Source organism: Anomalospiza imberbis, chromosome Z (assembly GCF_031753505.1).
Source record: "Anomalospiza imberbis isolate Cuckoo-Finch-1a 21T00152 chromosome Z, ASM3175350v1, whole genome shotgun sequence".
Taxonomy (NCBI): domain Eukaryota; kingdom Metazoa; phylum Chordata; class Aves; order Passeriformes; family Viduidae; genus Anomalospiza; species Anomalospiza imberbis.
Window position 1 is genome coordinate 10,874,493 of NC_089721.1, and position 7,720 is coordinate 10,882,212.

The window sequence follows — 7,720 nt, forward strand, 5'->3', positions numbered from 1 at the left end:
AAAAAAAAACTAGTCAGATTTAAGTATTTATTGAAAAATTCCAGACTTACTGAATTTGATAAGTCAGACTTAATGTGGCATGTTGACCCTGACTGGCTGGATGCCAGGTGCACACCAAAGCTGCTCTTATCACACCCCTTCACAATGAGATAGGAAAGATAAAATATAAGGAAAGGCTCACAAGCTGAGATAAAGACAGGGAGAGATTACTCACCTAAACATCACAGACTAAACAGACTCAGCTTTTGGAAATTAACTGAATTTATTATGAATCAAAATCAGGTCAGGATAATGAGAAGTAAAGAAATCTTAAAAACATCTTCCCTCCATCCCTCAATTTATCCCAGCTCTCCCTCCCTCCCCCTCAGCAGAACAGGGACATGAGCATGGGGGATACAGTCAAGCTCATCTCAAGTTGTTTCGGACACAGTTCAACTAGAAGAGCTCTCTCCACTGCTCCAGCCTGGGGGCTCCCCCATGGGAGAAAATTTTTCAAAAACTTCTCTGTAAGTCTTTTCCATGGGCTGCAGTTCTCCACAAACTGCTCCAGTTTGGGTCCCCTCCACAGGGTGCAGTCCATCAGGCACAGGCTGCTCCACTGTGGGTCCCAGTGGGGTCCCAGGTCCTGCCAAGGAATCTGCTCCAGTGTGGGCTGCTCTCTCCACAGGCCACAGGTCCTGCCAGGAGCCTGCTCCAGCACGGGCTTCCCATGGGGTCACAGACTCCTTCAGGCACATCCACCTGCTCTGGTGTGGGCTCCTCCAGGGGCTGCAGGTGGATCTCTGCTCCCCCCTGAACCTCCAGGGGCTGCAGGTGGATCTCTGCTCCCCCCTGAACCTCCAGGGGCTGCAGGTGGATCTCTGCTCCCCCCTGAACCTCCAGGGGCTGCAGGTGGATCTCTGCTCCCCCCTGAACCTCCAGGGGCTGCAGATGGATCTCTGCTCCCCCCTGAACCTCCAGGGGCTGCAGGTGGATCTCTGCTCCCCCTGCACCTCCAGGGGCTGCAGATGGATCTCTGCTCCCCCCTGAACCTCCAGGGGCTGCAGATAGATCTCTGCTCCCCCTGCACCTCCAGGGGCTGCAGGTGGATCTCTGCTCCACCCTGAACCTCCAGGGGCTGCAGATGGATCTCTGCTCCCCCTGCACCTCCAGGGGCTGCAGGTGGATCTCTGCTCCACCCTGAACCTCCAGGGGCTGCAGGTGGCTCTCTGCTCCCCCTGCACCTCCAGAGGCTGCAGGGGCACAGCTGCCTCACCATGGGCTGCACCTCAGGCTGCAGGGGAATCTCTGCTTTGGCAGCTGGAGCAGCTCCTCCCCCTCCTCCTCCACTGACCCTGTGTCTCTCACACACTCTCACTCCTCTCCCCTCTGAGAGCAATTACATTTGCACAGTATTTTTTTTTCCTCTCTTAAATATGTTACCAACTGAGATGACACTACCACCTCTAAGTGGCTTGACCTGTACCAGTGACTTTCCATCTTGGATCCAGCTGGCATCAGCTGTCAGACATGGAGGAAGCTTCTCGTAGCTTCTTACAGAAGCCACAGCTGTAGTCCTCCCCACTACCAAAACCTGGCCACACAAACCCAATACACTCAACCTTTTGTTATCAACAGAGCCAGTTTCAGTAGAATTATGTTTGCAGTACAGTGTGCGATTACGGTGTACAGTAATACAGTGGATTAACCCATTTGGGGACACCCAGCTCCTTTAAGGGCCTGCAGTCCAGCTCATTCAGACTTGCACAAGCACTCTGAAACCCCTCTCTAAAGTGAGCCTTACAACCAGTCTCAGTCAGCAGCTGCAGGTTCTGAGTGAACTTCAAATACACTTGCTTCTGATAATTTATTAGCTAAAAAATCCAATCCATAAAGGCATTGTTTACAGGAAGGCTTTAATAATGAGTATTTACTTTAACTAAAGCATCAGAGAAACCAATCAGGTTCCTGAAACAAACTCCTATTGTGGATCAGCAGTACCAAGGCTCAGGATTAAGTCTCCTATAAGGCCTTGAACATGAATCAAGTTTTCCAATAAAACTACTGCTGAGCTGCAAGTCATAGCATTAAATCCAATTCCTCCTCCTTCCCAGTGTGGATTATTACGCATTATACAGGCTCTAGCCACTTCTTCTAAAAATATGTGCCAAGTTAACCAATGCAGTAAGTCACTACTTACCACATAAGAAAGGCAAGAAGGTTGGAGTTACCTGACCAGCATACCGACTGATTTACTAACTTGCTGTCAATTGACAGTTCTGCATTTTTCCCAATATTGTTCCTGGCTACTTGCTACGTTTCTACCAGTTTGCTGCAACACCCCTCATACTGCAGAAGTCCACTATTTTAGCTAGGAATATTTTTCTTTATATTTTCCTCACTTTCTTCTTCAGTGACTTAGACCCCTCACTTTAATTACACCATCACGGCAAGCCTTCAAACGCTGCTGTAGCCTAATGTATCTTCTGTAGAATAATGACTATGAAGTATAGATATTGTAGCATTTTGTATACCATTACTTCTGTAATAGCTGACTTAACTGCAACATTATGTTCCTGAAGTTTTACAGAAATGCTGCTTTAGGGCAAGAGTTTGATGCATACATGAAAAAAAGTTAAAATGCCATGAACTGTTTTCTAATTGTTCATCCACCACATTAAAGCATTATTGTCATTTTAACCACATCTGAAGAATACACATAGTGGTTTGCAATTCAAAGGCTAAGGCAGAACAAATTGTTGTGTTAACTATAAACAGTGGTAACTGCTTTCTTCAGTAACAGATTTCTATAAAACTTGTGCCATCCGGGAAATTCAATCGCTCTCATTAATTCAGCACAACACCTAAATGATGCTGTAAATTACAACTAATGAAGTACTTAAAACCAGCATTAAAGTCACTTCCGAGAAGCAGGCTTCTTCAGCTGTATAAAGCATAGGATGATTGGTGATGTAGTCCCAGAAGTTTAGTTTAAGTGAATTATACAGGAATGCCCTATTTTTATATCAATTTGCTATATGTGATGAGTATACTTGAATGGTGTACTGAAAAAAACAAATCTTATGGAAAAAATAATTACTATATTGCATTTGTTTCCATCATTTTCCAAACCCCTCTTAGAATAACAACATAGGAGAAAAAATATACTAAAGCAGATGCCAGTACAGTGACTTAACACTGATGCAACTATATCAAATTTCAAAGGTAAAGATAAACAAATGCACACCACATTTGTGTAACTAGGAAAGCATTTACACCCATCTCAGTTTCCAGTGGATTAGTTCAAAAATTTTATTTCTGAAGAAAAGTCTTTAGCTTTATATAATCCTAGTAGAATATAACCCGTGTCTTTAATTTTGTATGCTTCAATTCACTAAACTGAGTTAATACTTCTCCCTCTTTTCAGGATAAGGTAGAAAATAGTAGATTCCCAACAGCTTTAAAACACTTTGCGTGCTCTGTGAAAGAACATCCACTGAAAAAATTCACATTACAAGGTCAGAAGAGATGGGTAGTCTGAATTCAACAGAACAATGAAAAACTTCAGAGTATCGCCTCATTCATTAAGGAAGTTTCTATGTAAAGATACTACCTTCAAATACACCCTGTACATCTGGATCCACAAGAGGCCACAGGGTTAAATGCCCTCATGCTTACTGATTTTCAGAAAAGCAACTTTTTTTTAGCTGTCTGCTAAATTAACATATTTTATTTTAAAATTAGAATTCAGTTGCATGTTGAAGTTTGCATATTGCTTTTTCATTCTGCTGCCTTCTTTGCATTTGCAGAAATCCCAGAATTCTGAAAATATTTGAGTAGCACTTTCTAAATAAGTGTTTGAGAGGATCACAGGCATCAGTATTGAAGCGCAGTCTTCTAAACCAGAAATCTAAGAACAAAATACCTAGGTATTTTCCTAAACTGTATCTTCAGGTGGTGGTATGAGAGTTACAAGCCTGTAACACTAGTATCTAGGAAAAGTAATTCAGAAGTGATACTAAAAGGGTATCTTTCACTACTTAATGTAAAAAATAGCAACGAATTTTTCTGTAATTAAAACAAAAAATTAATCATCTATCAAGTTAAAGGTAAAACAGTACACTTCCCACAAGAAGGAATTTTCTAAGAGACATGCAAACTTTACTGCACAGGCTAGCAACAACTGGTGCTGTACAGATCCAAATTAGGAGCAGGAGGGTGGGAGGATAGTGTTCTGCTACATACACCCCCCACACACCACACACAGTTCTGCGGGGCTATTTCAGCACACAACTTAGGAGCCCCAGCTAAATGTCACCTACCTGCTGGGCAACACTCCTTCCTTCCTGGCCAGCCCTCCTTGGGATGTTGCTGCTGCCCTCTGCATCACCTGTGCAAGTTCACACTGGCCTCATTCAGGGGAGGCAATATCCTGACAACAGGTTACCTCTTCCCTACCCAGACACTAGTTTTCCATAAAGCTGTATGAACTTCACATCACTGAGATTACCACCCCTAGCAATTAGCTGCAGTGGTCCAAAAGAGCCAAAACTTGTTCCAAACCTCCAACTTGCTCTCCCTCCCTGCCCCAAATAAAGACACATAAACCAGCCACAGCAGAATATCACATCTATTCCACACTTCCTTCCAATTAAGACCAAGACAAACACAACTTTTCATATGACAGGAAATTTTCAGAGATAATTAGAACTGTGTATGAAATTTATTTAGACAGGTAAATTGTTCATCTTCCCTAAATACCTTACAGCTGTGAGAAGTCAGCAACTTACCACATCTGCACTATCAAACAAAACAAAAACCAAAAGTCAGGAATCAAGCTCTATCTACTACTGGGGCATTATATTCTTAGTTTACATAAGGACAACAGCAGTGGTTCCTCTGCATGGATTTACTGAGAGTGAAATAAACAGAACATGAAATAGCCTCCAGTATTAGTTGACTGGATCATTCATATTTGTAACTAGTCGTATTTAGATGCTAATCTCAGTAAACTAAGTCACAAGAAATGCAAATTGCTATTACTTCTGGTAAGCAAACTGTTTGTAGGGACTTAGGAGAAAGATTAGTATAACTTTAAGCTGGTAATTGCAAGTCCTAGAAATCCAACAGCCCCTTAAATTTCATAAAGCAAAGAGTATTTTAGTAGATCTGTGAAAGTAGCCCTTGCTTTCCATCTCTGCACCATTAGTTTTGCCCTTCTGCTGTCTCGACTGCTTCTTTACCTCACCTATCTCTGTCTGCACAGAGAAAGAATTCTGGAATTGTGACCCTGCAGCTTTGACTTTGCAACATTTCATAGTGTTTTTATAATACAACTCACTTGGTGTCCAAAAGTAAGGCCACTGAAGTGTTTAAGCTACAGGTGCCCAGGGCCTTTATGGCTTATTAAAAATGTCAGCCAGCCACCTCCATTACTGGTATTCTGCTTCTTGGAGGATACTGTGATTTATACAGTGTATATCATAGATAATAACATATACTATGACCCATATCATATTTTAGTACATATTGGTGTATGCCAATGACTCATCTTCAGCCTCCTTAAACATAAAACAAATCTCATCTCATTAGGAGGTGTGCACAAAGGCACCACCATTTCTGCATTAAGTTACTTACTGCATATTCAGCCATAAGACATAAACACACCTGTTGAAACAGCTACATTCAGGACCTCTCTCCTGTCTTGGTGATCAGGCAGAACTGATTAAGTGCAAAATTTTCATTAATTGTGCTATACTGATATCTGAAGTTTCCATGTACAGAGATCAGTTATCCTCTAGAAACTTGCAAACATCTCTTTTGCTCACAACAGGCAGGCAACAAAGCCCAGGTATGGTTGCTCAACTCTAAACCTCCATCACTGCCTTGAAATGAATTTCTGCATTTCAGACTGCCAGCGTCTGGCCATCTGAAGGTCCGTGAAGGAGTATGACAGCACCATGCTCTTCCTTTGCTGCTGGCTTCCTTATACCACAAGCCTCCTCCAGGATCACTCAAGCCTGAGCCCCTACTATGCAACCCCCATCACCAACACGTCTGGGTCAGCTAGCAGCTCCGAGCATCAAAGGAGCCAAACCTCTCCCATGCTCTTTTGCTTTCACTCTTTGCCTGCATCCCAACCTGAGGCCTTCACATGAACTCAACTCCCACCCTGCCTTCTGCGTAGCCCTTTAACACAACTGAGCTGCAAACCCTAAGACAGTGTGCCTGGGCTCATTTCTGAGATCAGCTGCCTTGGAACAGCTTCCAAAGTCTCCCCAGGAGAAACAGAGATGCAGGGAGCATGGACTGCAGCTAACACCAGGGAGCAAAATGCATAGTGTTCCCAAGCTGCCCACAATGGTACTGTGGGGGAAGGACACTTCACAGCAATCACTCTGCTACAAAGTGATCTCCCCAACAGTGAGGATAAGAGTCTTCTGAATCTTCACATAATATATTCAGCCATTAACTCAGGATGAGGAAAAAAAATCTGAGACCAGAGTCACAGCGGAGTGCAAATACTGAAATTTTTACAGATCAGCTAAAAACTTTTAAGAAATGGGCAGCAAGGATAATTCCTTTGCTCTCTTGTTTTCTGTTTCAAAAAACCAAAATTCTGCAAGACCTTTTCAATATGTTCTTGCACAAATCTTTGTATCCCTGCCTATACAGCAAGAGCTTAACTCAATATTGCTACACACATAGTTGGGCAAGTTGGGCTTTGTCTACCTGGCGACACCAAGTTTTATTGCTGCAATTCCTCACAAGGCAATATTTTAAGGGGAAAGGTAGTTATTAAAAAAGAATCAGTCCTAGAAAAGTTCTAGAATTGTCATAAATACCAAGAATTATTGTGTACCTGTAAGTTTCTCCAAAAGGACAAACTCCAGCGTGTTTCTGCAACTATTATAATCACCCACTGAGTTCACAGTTACTTCTCTAAAAATGCATATTCACAGGTTACCAATATGCAAAATATGCATACTCATGAGAAAAGAAACTTAACACTACATTCAGTCATGAGCACCTTAAGGGATGTGCAATGCTGCTCACTGATTCAGTGTCCCAGTCCTGCCTGTACAGAAGCACCTAAGGAAAAGTAACCTAACAAAGCCAGGCTGCCTTTCCTGGGCTTAGCTGCACACTGAGGACAACCTCTATACTCAACAACAAGAAATAATTTCTCACACAAAGGTAAATGAAAATAAAATGTCTTAACAGTTGAGCTGTGAGAGACCTTTTTTTCCCCCTAACCACTGTATGAAAGGAAGTACTGGGACACCTCAGCAACAGGAAGCTACATGAGAATCAATACAGACTGACATTCAACTTGTTGAACTGTGACTACACAGCTACACAAAACATGTAAAAAATATCTGGAGAGGAATTCTATAGGAGGTAGATGACCAACTGAAGCACACAGACATGGCTGTAGATACTGTACATTTTATCCCAATTCTTTACAAAGCAAGTCTATGCAACCACTTGTCCTTGCTATATAAGTTAAGCACACCTACCAGTTTAGTCCAAACACTGCAAACTAACAGAGATCTAAAACATTACATTTTAAGAGACCAAAGACTTGCCAGACACAAACGAATATGTGGACAAATTAATAATATGAGCTCATGATGTGGACTTCAGACTGCTGGCAGCCAAAGTAACTCCTGCAGGTACCATCTTTCAGCCCACCGGTGGCATATGAACTCTGGAAGACAGCCACCGGGTAAAGGGAGTA

The 7,720-nt window shown here is 42.6% G+C and overlaps 1 protein-coding gene across 2 annotated transcripts in view; it reads right to left on the bottom strand.

Moving 5' to 3' along the window:
* Positions 1–7,720, bottom strand: part of NADK2 (NAD kinase 2, mitochondrial) — a 32,840-nt gene that overhangs the window by 23,834 nt on the left and 1,286 nt on the right. The window lies entirely within an intron of this gene.